Source organism: Lissotriton helveticus, chromosome 7, assembly GCF_964261635.1.
Source record: "Lissotriton helveticus chromosome 7, aLisHel1.1, whole genome shotgun sequence".
Lineage (NCBI taxonomy): Eukaryota > Metazoa > Chordata > Amphibia > Caudata > Salamandridae > Lissotriton > Lissotriton helveticus.
Window position 1 is genome coordinate 1,265,181,234 of NC_136068.1, and position 14,432 is coordinate 1,265,195,665.

A 14,432-nucleotide genomic window follows, 5' to 3' on the forward strand; every position below is an offset into this window, starting at 1 on the left:
CTATTTGGGCTTGGGGGGGTCATGAGCCCCCTTTCCCTAACATATGTTTGGCCTTCAGGGATGTGGTCTCCTGGGCCTTTTTACCCCTTAAGTGCGGCCGTCGCGTGCACTACCTCTGTAGTGCTGTGCACGTCCGTTGAATGTTCCGGCCCCACCCGTGCAATAGAACGTTACGCACCAGCGCGGAACGTTCAGCGCAGCTACACCTTGTCGGTTCAGAAGTATCTCTACATGAGCCTCTGAACGCTTCTCTACTTACCTACTTATTAGTAATATCACTGTTAGTTATTTCACTATGTCGCCTTAGTTTTGACTCGCCACGATTTCTTTCCTATAGAGAGTAATAATTGAATGCATCTTAAGTTATGCATTTGTGGAAAATTTGGAGTACACATTGAGCATGTAAATTTTATATGCATTGACCACTGTAAATATACAAGCCAGACACTACCCCCTTCTTTTCGTCCTTAGGTGGAGAATTCAGAACCACAGTGGGTAAGACTATTAAGTTTTGAAAAAAAACCATTTACTTCACAAATTGTGTAAGTACTTTTAGACATTGTATGTGTTTTTCTGTCCTGACGAAGGCTCCATAGACCTACGGGCCAAGCGAGCTGAAACATGTTGACGTATATTTAAAAGATATGCTAGGGACCCTTTACTTAGTCCTGTGAGCATACCCACAATATTTTTGACTATAGTTGTCCAACAACATAAATAAAGATTAGGTTGTTGATTGGAGACTATTTTTATCCTTCTTTTTGGACAACCTACCAGTGGGGTAACACCTGGAGATCTCTGGATACTGCCATGATACACCAGAGACTGCCTCGGGTGAGGCTGGCATGATACAAGCTGTCAAACCCTATGACTAATGCCACAACACTAGTGTGGGGCGGAGAATAAGATAAACCGCTACTCGAGAAACACGGCGTTTATGAGGGTTTTTCAACATATATCTTCTGGCAAAGTGGTTACAAGTGTCCTATGCTGACAACTAGACCTGTGATCTGCAGATCCCTACAGGAAAGACCTGGCACATGTAGCGTTATCGCCCCCCCCCCCCCCCCCTGTGAGCGTAAGTGGAGTGGGCTGATCTGGCGTATGCCAGTCCAGCGTAAGGGTGTGAAAAATGACCCCGGGGCTCTGGGCATGGTTCTGTACTGGCTAGATAAGGAAGTAACTAATACGTGTGTCCCTGTTGTTATGTCAGGACAACCCAGGCCGCATTCGGCAATGTGTCACCCTGTGACCCAAGTCCAACTACATGAGCAACTGGATGCAAGGGAGAATCACTGACCCTACATTCATCCATACTTCCACACTTGAAAGATCATAGACATGACACATCTGTATGATTATGCATGTTTAATACACATTCAGTGGAGTGTTGCAGCTGGAGCAGTACACGGCCATGCTAACCACACTTTGCAATATTGCCCGTGGAAGGCCACCCAGAGTCCTTCAGGGAATGACAAGTCCAAAGGAAGAGGAAGAGCTACGTCCGCAGTCTGATTGCTGTGTCATAGGCGATCAAACAGAATATGGCAGTCCATGTCGAGGTCAAAGGTGAGTGTCGCAGAGTGTATCGGGGGACAGTGGAAGGTGATGATGCAGAGTGCAGAATAGGGGTGGGCGTAAGTCGCAAAGGGACTATCGCGGAGAGGCACGGAGATTGCACCAATCTCCATGCCTCTCCGCGATATCTCTGTTTCGCAAGCTCGACCGCCGCCCGCCTCCCGCCCGCCTTGTAAATTAAATTTGCGCATGCACAGGCTCCCACGCATGTGCAGTTTCCAAAGATGAAGCCGGGAAGGAGAAGATTGCGGGCGCAATAAGGTAAGTTTGATTTAAACTTATATTTAGCCTTTAAATTTAATTTACAAGGCGGGCGGGAAGCGGGAGGCAGGTGGGCGGGAAGCGTGAGGCGGGCAGGCGGCCAACTTCCGTTCCACCGGCGAATGGGCAGATATTTGCCCCATTTTCCGTAAATTTCCATGGGCGGAACGGAAATGTCCCCCCACCCCTAGTGCAGAACCAAGCAGAACAGGCCCTATGGCGGAGATAGATGCTATTGCGTCCTTCTTACCACAATGGCAGATTCATCCACATCTTCGTCCTCTGCTGTTTCATATGCCTCACGTGTGGGTGGTGGTGTTCTGTCTCCAGCACTGTGTGGCAGTGACACATCAAAGGCCGGAGGTGGAATGTCCGCCGCACTGTGTGGCACTGACACTTCAGGGGCGGCGATGTGGATGTAGTGGCAGCAACAGCATGCATCAGCGCCAGGCCTTATGGCAGCAATGCCATGAGGATGATCCTGAGGTCATTGAGAAACCCAGCTACCTCTCGCTGGTGTGCAGCCATGGCAGCCGCTCTTTCCACCTGCGTCTGCTCCATGGTCTCCATTGACCTCCGCATGTATTCCAACACCCGTGTGACATCGCTAGTGCCACTCTGACTGGACAGTTGTTCTAGTCTCTGAGTCAGGGCTCCAGCGATGTCAGCCATGGTCTGTTGGAGAGCATGGAGTGGACTGTGGGTGTCTGTTAGGGACCGTGAGTGGTCCCTGAAGGGACTGAGACACCCATGTATGGCATCTAGTTTGGCTGCCATGGGGTCGAAGCCCACCCGCACCTGTTCATACAGATTCTCCTGGCACCCCAACACACAGCATTGGAAGGCCATGTGTTCTTCGTGGGGGTCCTGGGAGGCAGCCGTGGTGGTGGGTGCTGCCTGTTGTGTGATCTGTGCAGGGGGTGGGGTCTCCTCATAGCAGCTGGGCTGCACTGCTCCTGGAGGTGGGGTGCAGAGGCTCTCCACGAGCTGTTGGAGGGCGTCAGAGTCGAAGCTGTGGTGGTCCTTTTCGTCATCAGAAAGGAGAGGTTCATGCTGCTCTGCAGGTGGTGTTGATTCTCCCTCTACAATGTGAAGGGGAGATGCAATTTAACAATGTGCTCACATGTATGTTGTCCAATTGTACAGGTATTCATACAGACTGCATGACTGTGTACATTGTGGCTTTTTGGGAGGAGCTGCCTATTTGATGGGGGACAGTGGACATTTCAACAACATAACAGATGTGTGTTTGTACTTGTACATTATCAACTCACATTTCCCTGCAATGCCAAATGTGATTTGCCAGTTTCTATACACAAGCGGCACCAGTTGTATCCTGTGTTCAGTTGTGGAGGTGTTGCGGTTTGTACCACATTGTTGTCAATGTTGATGTGCTCCTCATGTTATGTGTGTGTGTGCTGCATTGCGGGAGTGTCGCCCCTGCAGCTCTTAGTTTGCTGCCCCTTCTCCCTTTCATGCGGTGTGCCTTTGACTTCTGTGCTTATACAGTACTGAGATGTTGCATACTTGGGTACATTCCACACAAAAAGGTTGCCCTCGATTGAAACGCCACACACCAGGGAGTAGTCACCATATTTTAATTGCAGGTTAGCAGTCACACCACGTTCCCTCATAAGTCCTTATCAATGCCAAACTCGTTTCGGGCAGCATTGTGCCCTTTATCACTGGCGGCTTGAACAACAGTCCCGGTAAAAGTGAGGAGCCATTTATTGAAAAACATTAGGACCCTCCCCAGTGGGCATGGAGCTGCAATGCTTCATGGTCTTAGAAGTCCCTCGTCGTTTTATGATAGTTGGTGTTGGCGGGTTCTGAAAAAATAAAGCAAAAAGTACTTTACCCAAGTGGGCTACTTGAAGAGGAAAATAGTGATGTTGCTGCTTAATTCATGTCCCGCAGCCTAGGCCTCTGTGATCTCTCGGCTCCTGACACTTCAGCAGTTGCAGGTCATTTGAGGTGAGCAAATTTAGAGTGTAGCTGGTGTTGAGAGTGCTCTATACAGGAGCTGATTTCCACCGAAACTCGAGAACTACCCAGAGTTCTCTACTTCATTTTTGTGTATATATATATATATATATATATATATATATATATATATATATATATATATATATATATATATATAAACGCTCGGTTTTCTCTCACGGCAGTGAAATATATATATTCTCGCTCCAAACTGCCCACAGGCAAGCAGCACTCATACTCCCACATTTAAGGTTAAACCTTTATTAGGTATGGGCAAAGTCCCGCTGGCTGCATCCATACAGCCCTTGGTCCCCATTCGCCTGGGAAAAATGAAATGTTACACCAAAGAGAGTAGTACTGACTTATTAATTTTGAAAACAGATGTTAAAGCCAGTAGGCCTTTAAGAGTGGATTATTATTCCTCTGTGTTAAAGCCTGTAGCTGGGTATTTTGTTGCACAGAAATTGACAGATTTCCTCCTTAGGCATCGGTGTTGATTACTCCCTTTGACAACCCCTAGTGTTAGAATACTTGCACTGTGATTATCTGTTCTAGATCATATTAAGAGGGCCTGACAGGTTTAGTTGTCTACCGGGCTCTTGTTATCAAACACATTCCTTTAAAACATACATATAATATATTCATACATATACATAATCAAACACATTCATTAAAAACATTCAGATATATTCATACATATACAAATATAGAGAGGCTTTGAATCAGCCCTCTTCTGCCATTGACCTGTTCGAGTGTCAATAACAGACTACTTACCTACATGAAAGTATTCAGCATGAAGCAGTGGTGCAGCCTTCTCTAGCTAATGGGTCTACTGCCCCATGAGTGAAGACATTTTACCTGGTCATATTACACTTATGGCCAAACATGAGTGTGCTTCAGTGCCAGGGATGGTGGACTAGTCCTATAGTTGACCCCTTTATTGATCCCTTCTTATTTCTTTCCTTCTCCCTTTTACATTTTGCATTTTGCTTGTTTTTATAGCATACTACAGTCCCACTGACAGTGCTATTAATCCAGCAAAAAATACTCCAATACCATATACTCACCTGGGCCCATAAACACACACTCAAATTGAGTAAACCGCTGGAGTCAAAGTTTATTATTTTCGACACTTTAAGATTGATTATCCCTTATTCCGAATCAACCTTTTACTAATCAAAAAGTTCTAGTTGAACTAGTTAGTTGATGAAAATTCTAACTTAATTCTGACCTTTCACTTTATCTAAATTATTTGCGTGTGATCCACTCCAAAGTACAGTACATTCACCATCACTCATAGGAGAGAAAATTCAATTAATCAAATCATTTACACATACTTCAAACTTGCAATGACTTATGCTCAGAAAGGAGAGGATAGAGAGAAAAGTACACTTGCAAACACGCAAAATTGATAATTACCTAGGATGGTGTGAAGACCAATCCCATGGCCAAAGGGCTGGTAGGGGTCCTCCGGGGTAGATCAGGAGACAAAGACTTCAGGACAGGATTCAGGATAGAATCGATGACCTCTCTAACACAGACGATCACGTCGCACCCCTCTCTGAAAACAGAGCCTGGAAGTGGTTCAACGTAAGGGCATGGTGGACATCTTTTAATTGTAAAGGACATGGAATTGTCTCTAGTAACTAAGAGGTGGTTCAAAATGCGGGTCAGGCAGCCATCTTGTAGCGGTGCTGGCCATTGTGTGGTGTATATCGGTAACCGGAATAAGGTGTAAAATGCACAGTGTACAGTGAAGAGATGTACTAGGCATTCATGTATCAGATGGACCCCCAGGGTATGTCATCATTCAATCCTATTTGGTCAGTAGACAGTCTGGGTACCCATCTTTTTTCCATCCTGAACAAAGCTGCCTGTGTTATCTGTGGGTGGGCTTCCCGTACCAGCCAGAGGAGGGTATCTGGGGAGTGGTTGCACTCCTTGAAATGTGTATACATCTTAGTGGTTACTCGTTGGCAATGGATGTTACTCTTGTGTTCGGTTATGCAAGTTTTCACCATTCTCGTTGTCATACCTATGTATTTCATGTTACACGGACAAGTGACCATGTAGATGCATTGGGTGGTATTGCAGTTTGTGTGCTTAGTCAGTTTCCATGTGAATGTGTCTGAAAGGTTAATCTCTTTCGTTGGTGTAATTTGACCGCACAGGAGCAACAAGGATAGTGACCTGTAACTGGGGGGAGATTCGGGAGAAGTCTCTTGTTTCCTGGTTTTCTGGATTTTGGGTCGTGTATGTATCAAAATCTCTTTTAAATTATGGGTCCGTTTGTAGGCGAACCTAGGTTTCGGTATTCTTAGGCCCCCAGTACCCATGATCCCCCAATGTTTTTTAATGATGACTTTGATGCGGTTTGAATCTGTTGTGAACGAAGTCATGCATGTAAGGGTGTCAGATGGTTCCCCAGAGAACCATTCAAGCTGCGTCAAAGGCATCCCCTCCTTTTTACATTCATAGGACAGCCTCGCGACATACACATCTCCTTTCCATCGACCCACTTTAGGAACTGCATACCTTCTTTAGTGTTAATAGTAATTTTTACCCCTCACCTATCCAGCACTTTACCTACTGTTGCAGTCAATGGAATGGGAATAGTAAATGTTACCACTCCACTATCCAACACTTATCTTACTGGTGCACTCTTTGAAGTGGGAATAGTAATTTTTGCCCCTCCACTATCCAACACTTTCCCTACTGTTGCACTCTTTGTAGTAGAAGTAGTAATTTTTACCCCTGCGCTATTAACACTTTATATACTGTTGCATTCTTTGGAGTTGGAAAAGTAATTTTTGCCCCTCCGCTATCCAACACTATCTCTACTGTTGCTCTCAATGGAGTGGGGATAGCAATTTTTACCCCTCCGTTATCCAACACTTTCCCTACTGTTGCACTCACTGGAGTTGGGACACTAAATTTAATTACTCTGCTATTCAACACTTACCCTACTGTTGTGCTCACTGGAGTGGAAATAGTTATTTTCAACCCTCCTCTATCCAACACTTTCCCGTCTGTTACACTGACTGTATTGTAAAATGTAAGTTTAAATATTTTTAATAGTTTCATGTTTTAATTTACTATAGATTTTTATTTTTTTTATATTTTAAATCATTAACATATATTTTTATTTTTCATATAATTTCAAACTTTTAACATACATTAAAAATAATAGTTTATTACTTGTTTTAAAGTAAATATATATATAAATAATTATTTTTGTGTGTTTATCTTTATTATTAAGTTTATTTGTTACATTTTATTAAATGTATATTCAGTGTATTTTATTTTGTTAAAATTACATTTAATATTTAATATATTTAATATATTATTTTCTTTTATATTTATATAAAAGTTGATATTTTATTGATCTATATTTTTTACATCAATCTTTTAGTCGATATTTTTGTACTTACCTGTTCAACCATAGGAGTCGATATTTTTGTTGTCTATATTTTTTTGCTCAATATTTTTCACATCAATATTGTTTACATCGATTTTGTCTCAGTGAACCCTTAGTGCCAAAAAAGTTTGGTGAATGTGTGCTATACAAGTTCCAGCAACATAACTTCTTTGATTGGAATTTTCCATAGTATATCAATGTTTTACGGGAAACACCCATTACCAAGAATCTTTCACACCGCATACCATCACTCCGCATACTATTATAACGCATCTACCATGACTCCGCCATGCCATTACAACGCATGGCATTACATTTTATATGCTTTTACCACGCATACATTTACAACGAAATTCGTTGTAAACAAAACAGCATCTTTTTTATATGTATGTAAGTGTGGGTATAGGGGTATGTGTTTTGGGGTTCTGTGGAAATTATAGTGTAAAGTCTATTTTTGTGTTTTGGGGTGCAGGGAGTATTTTTAGGCTTCAGGGTGCGTTTAGGTTTAGGGATGCTGGGGTATTTTTGGGGGTCACAGTGATTTAGGGATTTGGAGTGCAGGGGGTATTTTTAGGGTTCAGGGGGAGTTTTGGTTTAGGGGTGCTAGGGTATTTTAGGGTTCAGGGTGCAATTAGGTTTTGGGGTGCTGGGGTATTTTAATGGTCCAGGGTGCATTTATGTTTTGGGGTTCTGGGGTATTTTTAGGGTTCAGGGTGTGTTTAGGTTTTGGGGTGCTTGGGTATTTTTAGGGGTCAGGGTGCGTTTAGGATTTGGGGTGCTTGGGTATTTTTAGGGCTCAGGGTGAGTTAGGGTTTTGGGGTGCAGGGGGTATTTTTAGGGGTCAGGGTGCATTAGGGTTTTAGGGTGCAGGGAGTATTTTTAGGCTTCAGGGTGCATTTAGGTTTAGGGGTGCTGGGCTATTTTTGGGGGTCACGGTGATCTAGGGATTTGGGGTGCAGGGGGTATTTTTAGGGTTCAGGGGGAGTTTTGGTTTAGGGGTGCAGGGGTATTTTAGGGTTTAGGGTGCGTTTAGGTTTTGGGGTGCTTGGGTATTTTTAGGGGTCAGGGTGAGTAAGGGTTTTGGGGTGCAGGGGGTATTTTTAGGGTTCAGGGTGCGTTTAGGATTTGGGGTGCTTGGGTAATTTTAGGGGTCAGGGTGAGTTAGGGTTTTGGGGTGCAGTGGGTATTTTTAGGGGTCAGGGTGCGTTAGGGTTTTGGGGTGCAGGTGGTATTTTTAGGGTACAGTGGGAGTTTAGGTTTAGGGGTGCAGGGGTATTTTTAGGGTTCAGGCTGCGTTTAGGTTTAAGGGTGCTGAGGTATTTTTAGGGGTCAGGGTGAGTTAGGGTTTTGGAGTGCAGGGGGGATTTTTAGGGTTCAGGGGGAGTTTAGGTTTAGGGGTGCAGGGGTATTTTTAGGGGTCAGGGTGGGTCTAGGTTTTGGGGTGCAGAGGGAAAATGTAGGGTAGAGGGTAGTTTTGGGGTGCAAGGGGAATTTAAAGATTTTATTGGTAATGGGCATTGGGGTGGTATGTGTAATTTATTTTTGTGGGAATAAAGTTTATGTGATAGAAATGGGCAAATATGTGATTTAGGGGATAATTAATAAAAAAATTATTAAAACAAATTGAAATATATATATATATTATATATATATATATATAATATATATCCACAGCCAATTGTTCACGAGTACGCCCAAGCCTCTTTCAGCGGTGGACTGCGGCGGGGTCGCGAACCCCAAATCTCCAAATACGATCGTTTCTTACTCCTCTCGGGAAAAAGATGATGCCACAGCCACGGAATTCTGCAAACAGTGTGTTTATTTAGAAGACCAAAATCACACTATGCGTTTCGGAGCTGGGCTCCTTTGTCACAAGTACAAGTGCATGGAAATAGTGCATGTTTATACAATTGACGTGTCTTCACTTCCTGGTCATAGACAGTGTAAACAGACTAAACATTCCGGCATATCGTGTTAACAGGAGTTAGACAGACTTAAAATTAATTTACATCAGGCCATAAATAATAATTCCACTTGTTATTAACGGAGAATGCATTCATGTCATATATAGTAAAATTAAATGCTTTTGCATTGGTTAATGGGCAATTTCAACAAAACTTTATTGTTCACTCAATGAACATCTCTCGTCTATTCCATCGCCATTCAATTGCATAAGTGTTTCAAAGTAAATTGAATCTCGCAAAGCGTGAGCATTTTCACACCCAGATTTGTGCCATAACAGTGCCCCCGTGAATTATGGTCTATGTGAGCTGCGGCAGTGGCACATGGGTAGCATACTTACTGCACCTCCTCATGATGGGAACTAGGTGAGCAGAGGTGACCCCTTAATATCGATCAAAAGGGGGGAAAGAGTTTCACGAGCATTCAAGATGGTCGCGTGAGCACAGAGCTCCCGAGACCCTTCCCCGCCCTTTGCAGAAATCCTGACTTTATCCTGAATTTGAAGATGGGCTTTTGACAACCAGCTCTGGCTGATCCTAATATCCTTCGAAACTTCTGATTCGGACGCCGGGATCCACTTCTATGTCATCCTGGACTTTGCGGCCCACCCCGGGACGAGACCGGGGACTTGGCTACGCTACAGGCCGGAGAGCAGTTGAACAACAACGGCTGGAGGGATCTTTCCCTCTGGAGGGTCGCTGCCCAACTTTCGGTTTCGTTTTCCTGCTCTCGGCTCGGACTGACCGATTAACTGCTTGGGTCTCCACTTGACCCTGTTGGGTTCTCCTGTGCCAGTGAGGTGCCTTCTCATCTTTTGCCTGGCTATCCCTCAATATTGGCATCCACGCTGGTTTTTGGCTACTTTCGCCGTCTTTTGCCATATCGCTGCAGGCCATTTTCACCAGGTCGCGCGGGCCCCTTCGGGGTCCGTTCTCCAATATGGCCACCAAAACCGAAGCGGAGAAACGCAAGACTAAGTCGTTACTTCGTGGGGGCCAGACCCAGACCAACATTATGGACCACTACTCCCAAGTGAAGGGTTCTCCCAGTAGTGCTGGCCGTACGCCTGATGATCCTATGGCTGCCTCCGCTGCTACGTCGGAAGTGTCGCTGCAAGATGTCATGGTAGCCATTAACAGTATGAAGGCCTCCATGGGACAGCAATATGAGGCTCTTGCCTCCAAAATCGACACAGTGGCGGTGGATGTGACGTTGATTCGAGCGGATCTGGCGAAGACCAACGAGAGGGTCAAGGCGCTGGACCTCAAGACTTCCAGTCTGACGACTGATGTTACTGACATCCAGACCGAGATCGGGAACTTGCGTTCTTCCCATGAGACTCGTCGTCTGGAGGACTACGAAAATAGGGCCCGCCGCAATAATGTGCATATAATCGGGGTCCCGGAAAATCCCGAATCTGCAGCAACCGACCTCCTGGTGGAAGATCTTGTTTCCAATTATCTAGCTCCCGCTGGACTCACTAAATTCTTTGCGGTCGAGCGCGCTCATCGAGTTCCAGGCGGGAAGGCTAAGCCGGGGGCCCCCCCGAGACCTATCGTTGCCAGGCTGTTCCATTTCAGGGACAGAGACGCCATCCTGCAAGCTTCTCGGGAGAAGGGCCCTGTGCAGTTCGAGAACGCCACTGTGAACTTCTACCCAGACTTTACCCCGTTTGTTCAGAGGCAGAGAATGGGATTCCAGGGAGTTAAGAGACGGTTGCGGGACTTGGGCCTCAAGTACGCCATGTTGTTTCCCTCCAGACTTCGTATTGAGTACGGGGAACGAACGTTTTTCTTCGACCGACCGGACTGTGTCAGTGACTGGCTTGACTCTTTGCCAAAAAGGGATGATCGTGACGAGCACCCCGGCGGCGCCGATGGTGGTTCGCCGGAGCAAGAGTGAATTGTGGGACCGGACGTCTGAGCTTTATAACCTCTTCAGCTGAGTTTGAACAATGATTCTTGTGTTTCCCTTACTGGATGGCCTGAGGGTGGCGGGGGTGAAAGGGGACTCTTCCTCCTCCGGGGGTCTTCGTGTAGAATGGGGTTTGAGGGGGCGACAGACACACTGCGAGTTGGGGTGGCTTTTGAGTCTTATGCAGGGGTGCAGGGTGGGGGGTGTTGTAACGGGTTCGCCTTGGGGGGTGGTGGGGGGGTGTTTGTTTTGTTGTTTCTTTACACAAGGCATCAAATTGTTTTTTCTAACTGCTTCGGTCTTGGGGTTCTGTGTGCATGGTGCTTGATCTCTTCTAAGGGATGGGGGGTGGTGAGTTGAGACTCTTATCATGGAATGTTAATGGATTGGGAGACAGGATAAAACGAGGGGTAGTGTTGCAGTTCCTTAGACGCCACTCCCCTGATGTTGTTCTTTTACAGGAAACGCATCTTATAGGGAATACGTGTCGAGCCATGAACAGGCGTGGTTACCGCCTAGCCGTTCATTCTGGCTTCACCTCTGGCTCCAGGGGAGTTGGCATTCTTATTCGGTCTTCTCTCCCCCTGGAAATTGATGCAGTCATACTTGATGATAGGGGGCGTTATGCCGCACTCACGGGTAGATGGGAAGGGAAGACACTGTCTATTCTTATGATATACGTCCCCCCGGGCCTACGGGCCTCCACATACGCCGATTTGTGCAGGGTCATCTTGGGACTGCCTGAGGGTCTCCTTATCCTCGGTGGGGATTTTAACTCTGTTGTTTCCGGTACAGCTGATCGCTTTCCTCCCAGGGACCTGCATAAGTCTCATATGTGGCTGAGCGACTTTCTAGATACCTTTGGGCTTATTGATAGTTGGAGATTGATGCACCCATCACAGCTTCAATACACCTTCCACTCTGGGGTACATGGTAGCCTCTCCAGACTGGATTATTTTCTCATGCCATCTGACCAGGCCACGTCCATCAGCGAAGTCCGCCATCTTCCCAGGGGTATTTCTGACCATTCCCCATTGCGGCTTCGGTTTGTGGTAGGGGTGGGTAGTGTAGGCAGAATTGCTCCTATCAACCCTTGGTACTTTTGTAACCCCAAAACCCGTTCCGAACTTGTTAAAGCCATGGACCATTACTTCAATGAAAATGTGGGTTCTGTTTCTTCTTCTGTTTCACTGTGGGAGGCCTTCAAGACTGTTATCCGTGGCCGCTCTCTTTCGCTTATTGCTGCTGCTAAAAAAGCAAAGAATGAGGAGCTTGTGCGACTCGAATCTGAGATAACTACACTGGAGGGTGACCTTGATACAGGGGTGACACGCACAAAACTTCATTCACTCTGCCTGAAACAGGCCGACTATCGAGCTGTTGTCACTGATGCTGTGAAGGTGATGAGCAGAGAGCAGCAGGGCAGGTTGTATGATGTGGGTGACAAGGCTGGTAAATTGATTGCGTGGTTGGACAAGAAAGAAAGAGTGAATTGTGTTGTCCCTGTGATTGAGAGGCTTGATGGCGAGTGTGTCACTGACCCGGCGGGTATTGTTGAGTGTTTTGCCGACCACTTCAAAACAGTGTATGCTTCGGTCTGCGATGGGGATGAGGAGGACTCCCTGCTTTTGCTCCATGATATTGCATTACCCTGTCTTTCTGAGGAGGACAGGGACCTTATGGATGCGCCCCTTACGGCGGACGAAGTGGCGGGGGCCATACGCTCCCTACGCTCCGGTAAAGCCATGGGCCCTAATGGATTACCCATCGAACTTTACAAACTACGACCCGACAAAATGGCGCCCTACTTGAAGGGCATGTTCCTTGAGGCCTTGGACTCGGGTTCTCTTCCCGCCGATCAGCGACTTGCCACCATCGTGGTAATTTATAAGGAGGGTAAGCCTCGAGATCGGTGTGCCTCGTATAGACCCATATCCCTTCTTAACGCCGAACCCAAAATTCTAGCTAAACTGTTAGCTAATCGTTTGATTAAGGTGATCGGGGACTTGATCCATCCAGATCAGTCGGGTTTCATTCCTCATCGAAACACCGCCCTTAATCTTCGGAGACTCCACGGAATTCTCGCGAGGGCCGGGACTCTTAATGAGCCGGCCATTTTGGCTTCTTTGGACGCAACCATGGCTTTTGATACCATCGAACGGCCCTATCTTTGGGTGGCCCTCGCAAAATTTGGGTTCGGTCCCGTGTTCATCGCGTGGGTGAAACTTCTTTATGAGATGCCCCTCGCCCAGGTGGTGGTTAACGGGAAGGTGTCCGGTGTTTTCACACTCGGACGCGGCACTCGGCAGGGTTGTCCGTTGTCCCCATTGCTCTTCACCCTCGCGCTAGAGCCGTTGGCGGAATGGCTCCAATGGGAACCTTATATAAAGGGCATTCGGTGGACTCCTGACTTCGAGGATCGTATCTCGCTATACGCAGATGACATCCTTCTATATCTTACCTCCCCTCAGAAGTCCCTGAATGCGCTCTTCGACGTTCTTGCATCCTTCGGGAAGAACTCGGGTCTCATTATCAATTGGACCAAATCCTGTGTCTACGTTTTGGCTGGTGGTTTTCCCCCGTTGCCACGTAGATTTCCAATTCAAGGATCTGAGACCGGCTTCAAATACCTGGGGATACATATCTCCTTGGACCCTGCCGTTCGCCATGAGCGCAATCTACTGCCTCCTCTTCAACGACTGAAGCTGGATGTTACACGCTGGCGTCGTCTGCCACTGTCACCGCTCGGTCGTGCGGCTCTATTCAAAATGATGTCGCTGCCCAGATTTTTGTATGCTCTCCAGAACTCCCTTGACCTTGTCCCCGCGCGTTATTTCCGAGAGGTGGAGAGTTTACAGCGGCAACTCGTTTGGGACGGTCGTGCTCGCATAGCCCTGTCTAAACTCACCCTTTCATGGTATGACGGGGGCATTGCCCTTCCCGAGATCAGACGCTACTACTGGGCATCTCAGCTGAGTGCGGTTAACCACGCAACATATGCCCCCGGACCTGCCCCGGCCTTTGCCATGGATAGGCATCTTCTACCGGGGGGGACTTTCAATAGGGCACTGTACTCCAAGAGGCTCATCAGAACACTTGCAGGACCCACTAAGATTGCTGTGCGTGTGTGGCATGATGCGACTGCGGCTCTGGGATGGAATGACAGACTAACTCGTGCGACCCCGTTGTATGACTCTGAAAGTCTGGGTAACCTATGGCGAACGAAAGGATTTGCTAAATGGGATTTGATAGGGATCTCTAGGGTGGGGGATCTTCGGTCTAAAGGTGACGTTAAAACCTTTGAGGCGCTTAAAAT